General features: G+C 40.5%; 1 protein-coding gene across 1 annotated transcript in view; it reads left to right on the top strand.

Annotated features, from left to right (window-relative positions):
* CAMK4 (calcium/calmodulin dependent protein kinase IV) overlaps positions 1-12,244 on the top strand; it is a 318,697-nt gene that overhangs the window by 41,142 nt on the left and 265,311 nt on the right. The window lies entirely within an intron of this gene.

Genomic DNA, 12,244 nt, shown 5'->3' with positions numbered 1-12,244 from the left:
TGCATTGGATGATATGGGTTGTTCATTAAACTTACCTATTCAATGTTCTGCAGAAATTGCTGGTGCTTGGAATCAATCATTAAGAAACAGCAATGACAATACCAAATATAACTTTTCATGTAGGGAAAAATGAATTTCATTCAGGGTGTACTTATTTGTTTCATTGTTATTAATGGAGCCTTGGAATCCCTCACCCCAACATGAACTAACAATTGACGGGGCTTGTACTGTGCCCAACATTATCAATTACCTTTGTTGGAGGTAGTTTGCGTGTTTGACTTCTGCTTAGTCTTGTTTAAATCTCTGTGAAAAATGTTTGGGCAATGACATCAGTCTTCTGAATGTGGGTTTAACTGGGAACTTCATATCGCATAGTAAATATTGAGTCAAGCTCAGAACATAAATACTAATGAAAACTCATGTAACTAAATATCTCTCATACCGATGCGCTTGTAAATCAGGAACCTAAGACCTAAGCCCTTGTACACACGGTCGGAGATTCCGACGGAATGTTTCCTATCGGACCGCTTTGTCGGATATTCCGACTGTGTGTGGTCTGCATCGGACTGTTTCCGTCGGAATATCCGACAGACCAAGTTTTCCAACTTGCCGGTAAAATTTTCAGACAAAATGCTCCTATCGGACATACTCCAATCATGTGTAGCCTACTCCAACGGACAAAGTGCCACGCATGCTCAGTTCAAATTCCTAGACCAAAGCTATTGGCTACTAGCCTGAACGTAGTCCCGTCGTAATGAAATAACGTCATCACGTTATGTACAATCGGATTTTCCGACAATATAGTCCGACCGTGTGTATGCAACATCACTTCCGGACCTCTTCCGGAATTAATCCGTCGGAATTACTCCGACGGATTTGGTTGTCGGAATCTCCGACCGTGTGTACAAGGGCTAAGAGTTAAAAATGCTGAAGTTATGTGAATACTTACTTTAGTAAAAGAATGTATGGTCCTACTTCCTGTTTCACGTTCAATATTTTCAGAATTGCTAGAGATCAGGCTCTAAATTTTGGGAAAACGAACTTGGTATTACTATTTGAAATTTGTCGTGGGGTACCATGACTGGTAATAACCACTGTGGTGTCATATACTCCTTAGTCCACAATGCACATGATGTATATAATTACCAATAATGGTGTTATTTTAAATAAAATTTGTATATCATATTTCAAGAATTTGGATCCATTTATTGTATTCCAATAATTGTTCACCATCTTTTTGACCACATACAGTATAATTACCATAATTGCAGACAGTTTAGCATGCACATGATTGTAATAGATATCCCTAGCTTCACATTGTACACAAAAAAGGTGTCTAGCTGTATCACTGTACACTTGTATCATGCATGCTCCTATCCATGATCAGAGATCTTCAGAACCTGCCAGAGTATTAAAAAAGCAACTGGGTTGAACTACTGTTCTTTCTAGATACAATTGGCTATGGTTGCCTGCTTAAACCTGAAGGTGTCTATTGAAATACAGCAATTGCTTTTGTAAAGTTTAAGTGCCAGTTATAGGAAAATGAGGAAATTGAATTTTTGTTCATTTGTTGGACTAGTATATAGGCGGTAACACCAGTAACAGCTAGTACTGGACCAGCAGTAATGTCAGACTCAAATGTATTTCCATTGTGCAAAAATAATACACCATTTTACATACTATATACACTTAATTAGACGCCTAAATATTGGTGAATATTATTTCAATTGACTGCCTGAACACTTAGTTGTATCCCATCAACACAATCTAACATTGTGTCAAAAAACATTTCAACTGCAATTGAACAGTAGCCAGTAAAATACATTACTGTCTTTAGTTGGAGAATTCCAGTATAGTAAAACCTTGGATTGCGAGCATAATTTGTGCCAGAAACATGCTCATAATCCAAAGCACTTGTATATCAAAGCAAATTTCCCCATAAAAAATAATGGAAACTCAAGTGATTCGTTCCACAACCATTTATTCATAAGTCCTTCAGTTTATAGTCCATATAAAAAGATTATAGCAATGTGATAGGTTGTGTAACCATAAAATGTCCATCCACAAATAGAAGCCTCCACAAGGGGATTAGAAGCAAAATCCAGCAGGAGCCACAGAGTATAAAAAGAGAAGAGAGGTGCTTCTAAGTGTAGCAATATGGTTACATTTAATGAAGGTAGAACATTTAGCAACTCACATGGTTGATGATTAAAAGAGGAACAGCTAGGTATGGAGGCATCTGGGGTAAAGCTGTCCAGAGCACAATGGAAGAGTCAACGTCAATGGCGGTGTGGAGGATGGTCTATGTGGACAGCATACTTAGATGTGCCTCTTTTAATCATCAACCATGCGAGTTGCTAAATGTTGTACCTTCATTAAATGTAACCAAATTGCTACACTTATGCCGTGTACACACGATCGAATTGTCTGGCGGAATTGGTCCGGCAAACAATCCACCCGACTTTATAACGATCAGACTTGGCCACGCGCGGATGCTCCGAAAGTCCGGTGATTTCTAATGCGATGACATACAGCATGTACGACGGGACTAGAAAAAGGAAGTTCAATAGCCAGTAGCCAATAACTTCCTTCTCGTACTTGCTTCAGAGCATGCGTCATTCTTAGTTCGCCGGACTAGCACACTGACGAAACAGATTGTCTGCTGAAAGCCAAGTCCGGCGGACAAATTTTGAGTCAAAACTACTTTCTAAGTCCGCCGGACTTTACGATGAAAAAGTCTGCTGGAGCCCACACACGATCGAATTGTCCGGCGTACTGTGGCCTGGTGGACCGAGTCCGCCGGACAATTCGATCGTGTGTACGCGGCATTAGAGGCACTTCTCTTCTCTTTTATACTCAGTTGTGACATGACGCTACTTGTATATCAAGACATCGCTTGTATATGAAGTCAAAATATATTAAACATTTTTGCTTGTCCTGCAAAACACCCTCAAACCAAGTTACTCTCAAACCAAGGTTTTACTGTAGTAGGGTTCAACTAAACTAAAGTAATATTATTTCACACAATATTTCTTGGCTTGTATCCAGTAATAGCATGCTAATGTAGTTTGTTTGTACTGTACACAATGTACCTCTATCCCTTGAAGATGCCGTTTGCAGGGAAATGCGTTGGGTGGGGACGAACACATGATGTCTTTATGCACGCTGGTGGGAATCCAGAGGTGGTTATTGTTTGTTACGTGCCTGTGTTTGTCTTCTTATAGTAAGTACAATACCTTATTAAAAACCCACGATTTTAAAAATTCTGCACTATGATGGTCCCTTCTTGCTTAATCCCTCTATGCTGAGTACATTTACATAGGGTCATACCTAGATGGAGTGGTGCGTCTGAACATTTGGTGCTGTGGGACAGCGAGGCACCTCATGATCTCTAGGTGGGATCAGTGTCTCTGGTAAGGAGTTTACCTTACGTGTGGGTGGTGGGATTCCTTGCACCCTTTATTCCAGCTACACAGAATGCTCCTCATCTCACACTTTGAAGTGCGTTTTCTTATCCTTTAGGGTTTTTTTTAATCTTGATTTTGGACTAGGATTTTCACCAGGATATTTATCCATCTGTACACACATTTTCCTTTTTTTTGCTTTATTCACTTTTATAATCTTTGTAACTAAATAACGCGCGTTTGTATATGCTTGTGTCTTCATATTTGAATTGTCCATATGTACATTTCTCCATCAGTATGGATATAAACACTTTATATGTTTATTTTAATTTTAGGTTGACGTGATTTATCAAATTGTAATACATATTTTTCAGGGCTTGAGTGTCCATTAGCACTTCTAGAATAATACTTATTGGCACTATTGCATCTATATTCAATATTTTTTTATTTTTTTTATTTACGTATTTTTCATGTAGATTGCATGCACTTAGCTTACATTATTGGCACCTTCTCATGCTATGGTAATAGTTTATGACATATCTTTATTGTATGCACAGTAACACTTTTGAATTTAAAAGGGACAGAGCGCCCACTTTTGTTGAACTAGCTTTTTTATGTCTAGTATCTAGATTGTGTAGTGGATGCAGTAGTACTTATTTATATTTTGTTTGCTAGCGCAAGTAATTTATTTGGTTTGTCATTACTATTTCAATTGACTGTCTGAACACACAGTTGTATCCCATCAACACAATCACCTGCGAATGAACAGTAACCAGTAAAATGCATTATTTAATTGGAGAGTTCTAGTAGTAGCAGGGCTGGTGCAAGGATTTTTGACACCCTAGGCTGAACCTCATTTTGCCACCCCCCCCATGGCTCTGGCCCATGAATCCACTCTCTTTGCCCTGCCCATGTGACAGTAGCCGGTGCTATACAGGAAACATTGGTTCTGTTTCCTCTAGTGCCAACTCTGTTCTTCACACTGATGCTCAGAGATGGCGGTTCGGGAACCTGCAATATGGGCTTGCCGACCCACCCTGCCAGAGCAGGAGGTAGCGAGCCACATCAGAGGGCGCCAGCGGTTGGGCACCCCTGCTGTAAAGGCATGCATTGTGTGTTTCTGTGTGGAGACCTCCACTCCTCAGCAGCTGGACACAGATGACAGCTGAAGACAGCTGAACGTCCTGTTTGTGGAGGAGAAGGAGGTCTCCATAGGAGAAGAATAGGCCCTGGCTGCATTACATCATCCATCCATATGAAGCAATGTATAGATAGACAACCTATACCAGTGCAGCAGGGGGTCACATGACTCACCATAGACAGACAGGTCACTGATTATAGAAGCATGCAGGGGATGTTTGCTTCCATTCCAGTGGGACATTGGTCAGTGGCTCACCTCTATAATGACACTACAGAGCGGAGTGGCTGCCTGAGTTACATGGAGCAGAGGCATCTCCTGCATCCCTCTAGATGCGCATGTTTTATCCCACCCAGCGCCCACTAGAGTTTATAACATTGGTACAGATGTATTTATAATACAGCACAGAAAACTACCATAGTGTGGTTGTGGAAATGGAGAGTAGGGAAAGCCTTAGCCGGGTGCCCTAGGCAGCAGTGCACCCTAGGCGGTTGCCTAGTTTGCCTAGTGGTGGCATCGGCCCTGAGTAGTAGGGTTCAATTAAACAAGTGTTATTATTTTACACAATATTTTTACTTTTAGCCAGTAGGGATGGTTCCGATGTTCGAATCAAACATAAGTTCGACTCGAACATCAAGTGTTTGTCCGCAAATGAACCGAACATATGGCAAATTTGAGTGCCGCAACGTGCCCCAACGTGCCCCATAATGCACTGCGAGATTGCAGTGCATTGATGACTGCTGATTGGCCAAAGCATGCACCTGACCTGCATGCTTTGGCTAATCACCACGCGATCTGCTGGGAGAGCCATGATTGGCCAAAGGCAAGTCCACGCCCCACACTATATAAGGCTGCTTACATGCCGGCTGTATGTAGTGTGATAACATGGAGAGATTGAGAGAACTTGAGCTAGATTAGGCAGGTTAGTTAGTGGCATGCAGGCAGTTTAGTATATATATCTATATTTACAGTGCAGTCTGTGTAGAATATATATATATATATATATATATATATATATATATATATATATATATATATATATATATATATATAGATAGATAGATAGATAGATATATACAGTATATATATATATATATATATATATATATATATATGGTGCAGGCAATGTATTACTATTTATTTATTTTTTAAAATAAAGGAATTGTCAAAAACTGTTTATTGTGGTTTTTACTTTTTGACATGTTTATGGTGAATGTACCCGATACCCACTTACATACGGGGGGCAGGATCTGGGTGCCCCCTTGTTAAAGGAGGCCTCCAAATTCCGATAAGCACCCCACCCGCAGACCCCGACAACCAATGGCCAGGGTGGTCAAGGAAGAGGTCCTTGTCCCCATCAACATAGGGACAAGGTGCTTTGGGGGGACCCCAAAGCACCCTTCCCATGTTGAGGGCATGTGGCCTGGTATGGTTCAGGAGGTGGGGGGGTGCTTGCTTGGATGTTTGACTCATCCCTATTAGCCAGCAGGAAAATGTAATCTTCTGTATTTTCAGCAATTGGTTTCCAGAAAAAATAGGGAATGTGTTCTCAAAGGATGGGGTTTTGAATAAGTATAGCTACTAGATTACAGCACACAAAATGAGTGTAAAGCTGATGTCTGATGACAGAGAATAATCGCTGCTACAAATTGCCAATGCCAGGGATTGTCAGTGATTTGTAGCTAGCAGTTTAATCGCTATAGAAATGGTGATTTGTCGCTGCTACAAGCTAAACTAGTGCTACAGTATTAGGTAGGTGTTCTTGTCTACAAATCTGTCTACTTTAGTGATTTACAGCTAAGCCAAACAATTTGTAGCTAAGCCCATGGAAGTGAAATGAAGAGTGAGCATTTTTGTTGCCATCGTGGAATCTTGATAGGTTAGCAACAGAGCAATGAATTGCTTTAAAATGTGAGTTAGCAGTTCCATATAAGATTATAAACTACTTATTGAAAAATTGCTTAAATAAAAATAAAGGGGGGGGGGGGGTGTAAATGACTGTAATATGTTTGATTTTCCTAATGGACTGGCACTGTGGTGGCTAGTGTATGAATCACACATGCAGAGAAGAGAAGTAAAAAAAAATCCCACCACCATCCACCTTAGGGCTCATGTACACACAGACTAGGTTGACCGCCCCCCACAGGAAAATGCAAGAATCGTGTTCAGGTTAGGAACGTATTGTCCGCCGCCTGCTAAGCGCTGCAAAATCATGGTAAAATTGCAGCGCGATTTTGCTGTGTTTTGCTGCCCGCGGTCAAAACGTTCCTATCCTGAACACTATTCTTCTGCGTTCAGGAGAGGGTGGTTGACTCTCCCCCAAGCACAGCAGCTTCTAAACTCTTGTAAAAGCCTATGTGTGCATGGACACATAGGCTCTATGGAGTTGAGTTTAGGCAAAAAAAAACGCCGAAAGCTCCTAAACTCAAGTGTACGTGAGCCCTTATATAGATTGAACTGTAAACAAGGATCAAGAATATTTGCTCTTTCTTCGAGATGTTCCCCAAATGTTTTCAGGACATGTTTTGGGGAATACTTTTCTTTGTATCTGCTAATTAAAAAAAAATAACGTATAAGCCAACACTTTTATTCCATTCTGGAAAGAGTAGGGAATGATTGAGACCCTTCTCAGGTATGTTTTACCATCTGTGTCCCATTGAGGAGATATTCCTTTACTTCCCATCATGCAGACAACCTAAGGAAATAAGGAGAAATCTACTGAAATCTATCCAACGTGAAAAGATTTACCTTTTAGTTGCCGATTTTACCTAAATTTTAGTGTTGTACCTCAATTTCAGTGACTTTGAGGGTTTTGATATACTTTATTTAATGTATACACATTATAATGTTAGTAGTCTGTTTTCTATGTTTTAGCATATTTTCTTTCTCTTTGGAATTCATTTGTGTATTGTTAGTAAATACATATTTTAGTACTTTGGGGACTGATATAAAGCCAAGTGACAGAAATGTGGACAGTCTATGTGACATTTTATTTAGTGCCTACGTTCAGTGTTGGCTGTGTATTCAAAAGGTAATAAACAAGAGCAGGGAGTCTGTTGCTTTGTACTATACAGTAGTTTGTTTTATTGATCTGGATTTCACTTTGATTTATTGGTGCTCTGTGGGATAGTGGGGCTCAGGGAACATAGGCAGATTGAGATAAATGTCCCACGAGGAACATCTTTTAAAACTTAATGAGCAATTACTATAGCCTTGTGCCAGCAGCTTTATGCTTTACACTCATCCACAAGTATGGCTGGAGCTGGTTAATAGATGTTTAAAGGGCCCAGTCATCTAAAACTCATAATTCATGCATGCGTGGGCACACTCGTCTTGCTGGATTTGCCTTGATATAAAAGTGAGAGTAGAATCTTCGGGTAATGGCCATGGTAGGTGTATAGGCCTGGGAGATTTCAACCACGAAGATTTTACCAACAGTCCTAAGGGAGGTATAGGATACTGTTAATTTTGCAGGATTTTTGCTAGTTTGTCTAATATTTGAACAGAATTTTCATCAGAATGTTGGAGGTAACAATGGTTCACTGGGAGTGCTAGAGGCTCTTCTCCAGATAAAATAAGAGGAATACTTGGGATTCAATGAGGTTAATTATGAACTGATCTGAGATGTAGCATTTAGAAAATTATTGGGGTGCATATTCATGTCTCCACACATTGCTTCTTAAAACTGTAGGAAGAAAGTAGCAGTTTACTATTTATTTGAAACGCTTTGAAAATGAAAAATATTATAAAGGCGATTGAGAACTAATGCGATTTTTTTGGTCATCTCCTGTTAAAATAAAACCGCAATGCAGTTTTATTTTAGGGCCTATTCACCCCTTTGTGTGCAGTAAATCACATTCATTAACACATTTTTTTGTGCACAGAGGCACGTTGTATTGAGAGAGCCCATTCATTCTGTAGTCCGGTGTCAGGCACCTCAATGGACAAAAAATGCACCTGCATTGTTTTCGCAATTAGTATTCATATCTGTATGTTGTGTTTCGCTATAGAGCAGCTGCATTTATTGTGTGCAATGGGGCGTTAGTCACAATAAATGGCAATGCACATGTAACAGAACATTAGCAGTATATGCAGCAACACAAAATGTGAATCTAGCAGTCTATTTTGGGTTAACATCAGAGCACTAATAGAGGGGACATTTTCCAATGAGGACACTAGTTCTGGTGACCCTGGTAACACACTGGGATTAAAGAGGGAGTCCACCCGAAAAAAAAAAAATATTAAAAGCCAGCAGCTATAAATACTACAGCTGCTGACTTTTAATAAAGGGACACTTACCTTTCCTGGGGTCCAGCGATGTCGGCAGCCATGGTCGATCGATCGCTCGGCTCTCAGATGCTGCTGCCGCCATTCTCGGTGAGGGAATCAGGAAGTGAAGCGTTGCGGCTTTACTTCCCGGTTTCCTACTGCGCATGCGCGAGTCGCTTAGCGCAATGGGAATGGTTTGCACTGTCTCTGGGACCCGTGTGTGTCCCAGCAGACAGCGCGGCTGGACAGAAAGAGGCATAGACTCCCATGGGAGTCTGTGCCCTGAAGTGGGTGCAAATACCTGTCTTAGACAGGTATATGCACCCCCCCCCCCCCCCCGAAAGGTGCCAAATGTGACACCGGAGAGGGGGAGGGTTCCGATGAGCAGAAGTTCTACTTTAGGGTGGAACTCCGCTTTAAGTAGGGAGCTTGAAATTTTCTTTGGCTTTGTTTGGTAAATTGAGCTGGAAATTTTCTGTGCTTTTGTTTGACTCTCTGAGATTCCTTCACTTTAGAGGGATTTCCGCTAACTTCCTGCTGTGGCTTTAGGACAGGAATTGAAGGAAAATCCTCTCAGTGGGACACAGATGGCAAAGAAAAACTGACTCTCCCTTACTCTATCCAAAAAAAAAAAGTTTAATTGCAATGTTTATTTATCCTTAAAGTGATACTAAAGTCTTGTTTTTTTTCTTTAAAAATAACAAACATGTCGTACTTACCTGCTCCGTAAAATGGTTTTGAACAGAGTAGCCCAGATCCTCCTCTTCTAGGGTCCCTCACCAGTGCTTCTGGCCCCTCCCTCTTGCTGGGTGCCCCCACAGCAAGCAGCTTGCTATGGGGGCACTCCAGCCGAGCTGCAGCTCTGTGTGTTCAGTCTCGGATGGCCAAAGCACTCATGAACATCGCTGTATTGAGGGGGAGCTGAGAGGGGCTGCTGTATACAGAAGTTTTTTCTTAATGCAAAAAAAAAAAAGAGGAGGGCCGGTTTTATTTTTATTTTTAAAAAGTCAGCAGCTGCAAACAATGTAGCTGCTGACTTTTAATAAGCACACTTACCTGTCCAGGGCGCCCGCAATGTTGGCCGAGGCTGACCCGTCCCTCGCCTCTCGGGTCCCGGTGCTGCCATTTTGGCTAAGGGAAACAGGCAGTGGAGCCTTGCAGCTTCACTGCCCGTTTCCTACTGCACATGCGCGAGTCGCTCAGCGCTTTGTGAATGGGGCACGCTGTGTTCTGGGACACACAGTTCCCAGAACACAGCGTGACCCATTACCTAGAAGACGCCGCACGGAGGAAAGAAGACAGAAGATCTCCGCGGAGGAGGAAGAGGCAGATTAGGACGATGTGCCTAGCAACAGGCATTTCTGGTAAGTTAAAAAAAAAAAAATTTTTCATTTTTTTTCTGATTTTTTTAAAAATTTGAATGTATTTATTTTTTCAGGGTGGCCCTCCACTTCAAGATAAAAAACCTTCTGCCTTTAGAATCACTTTAACTAATGTATATATACACTGCTACATAACTATGCAAAAAATGTAGGCAGGCATGAAAAACATGCTATAAAATAAGAATGATTTCAGAAATTGAAGTGGTAGCCTCCCTGGCGGTATTCCAGAGTCTGGCTCGGGGTGAGATTTAATTATCATAAGCGGTATTCCCGAGCCAGACTCGGGATCGCATCGCTGGATCCATGTAAGGGGTAACTTACCTTGTTCCCTGGATCCAGCGATGTCTCCCCGCTGTGATCAGCGAGCTGCCGTGTCTCGCTCAATCTGTCACAGTGCCGAGGACGGAGTTCGGTGCCAAATTCAAAAAGTAAATAACACAGTATAGATACAGTACTGTAATCTTACAGATTACAGTACTGTATCAAATAATTACACATCTCTTTTGTCGCTAGTGGTTTGTCCAGTGTCCTGCATGCAGTTTTATATTATAAATACTGTTCTTTATGCCTGGAAACTGGAGATTGTCCATAGCAACCAAAAAATGTCCGTTTACATCAAAAGTGGTTATAGACCAGCTAGAAAACAGCGATAATAAATTAGAATCACTCGCAGAATTGAGCGATAGTTATTTGTGGGGAAATTCGTCATCAAACACTAAAAGTAATGACAGCGACAATTCTGCAACTAAGCACATTTCAGTGTTTTTGATTTGATCACATTATTGAATAACTTATTATTAATATTATTATTATTATTTGTTATAATTATTTATAGTTATTTATTTTATTATATATATATATATATATATATATATATATATATATATATATATAATTTATGATTTCTTATTTCAAATTTTATCATACCTGGGATGTCTATTAGACTCTTGTTTGGACGGATTTAAGTGAATTATTTCTAAGAATTACAGGCCTACAATATAAAGCGCCAAATTTCCATGCAAAATAATGGTACCGATTTCAGCGCCTAAAATCTGAAATAATCATACCGCCAGGGAAGTTAATATTTTATTTTGATCAATTAACAAAATGGAAAGTAAATGAACAGAAGAGATAACCAAATCAAATCAATATTTGGTGTTACCACTTTTTGCCCTCAAAATAGTATTAGTTCTTCTAGGTACACTTTCACACAATTTTTGAAGGAACTCGGCAGGTAGGTTGTTCCAAACATCTCGGAGAACAAACCACACATCTTCAGTGGATGTAGGCTGCCTCAGATCCTTGTGTCTCTTCATGTAATCCCAGACAGACGTGATGATTTTTAATACAGATATACAATTAAGCCATATTATAATTTATTGTAAAATTTACCTTTCCTTTTTGATCTGTAGCTGCTGAAATCTTCTTTTCTTGGAGGCCTTCTATACACTGTAATGCCCCGTACACACGATAGGATTTTCCAACGGAAAATGTTTGATAGGAGCTTGTTGTCGGAAATTCCGACCGTGTGTAGGCTTCATCGGACATTTTCCATCGGATTTCCCATCACACAAAATTTGAGAGCTGGTTCTCAAATTTTCCGACAACAAAATCCGTTGTCGGAAATTCCGATCATGTTTACACAATTCCAACGCACAAAGTTCCACGCATGCTCGGAATCAAGCAGAAGTGCAGCACTGGCTATTGAACTTCATTTTTCTTGGCGTTTGGAATTTCCGACCAACTTTGTGTCACCGTGTGTAAGCAAGACAAGTTAGAGCCAACATTTGAGCCAACATCCGTCTGGAAAAAAACATGGATTTTGTTGTCAGAAAATCCTATCGTGTGTACGAGAATAAGTGTGCAGAACATCGCCAGAACTCTCATTTCCTGCTTGGCTCACTGTTTTTTCCTAGAAATCTGCACTAGATTTTTGGTGATATACTCCCAAAGGGTTAATTGCTTCTAAAGGTATGCAGACATTACAACTTTCCCCTGCAAGTGCATCAGCCAATTGGATTGAACAAAGACACCAAATAGACTTCCAAATA

The sequence above is a fragment of the Lithobates pipiens genome, unplaced genomic scaffold (assembly GCF_037356315.1).
Source record: "Lithobates pipiens isolate NorthernLeopardFrog02 unplaced genomic scaffold, aLitPip1_a1.2 Scaffold_3, whole genome shotgun sequence".
Classification (NCBI taxonomy): Eukaryota; Metazoa; Chordata; class Amphibia; order Anura; family Ranidae; genus Lithobates; species Lithobates pipiens.
This window is presented reverse-complemented; position numbering and strand designations above follow the sequence as displayed.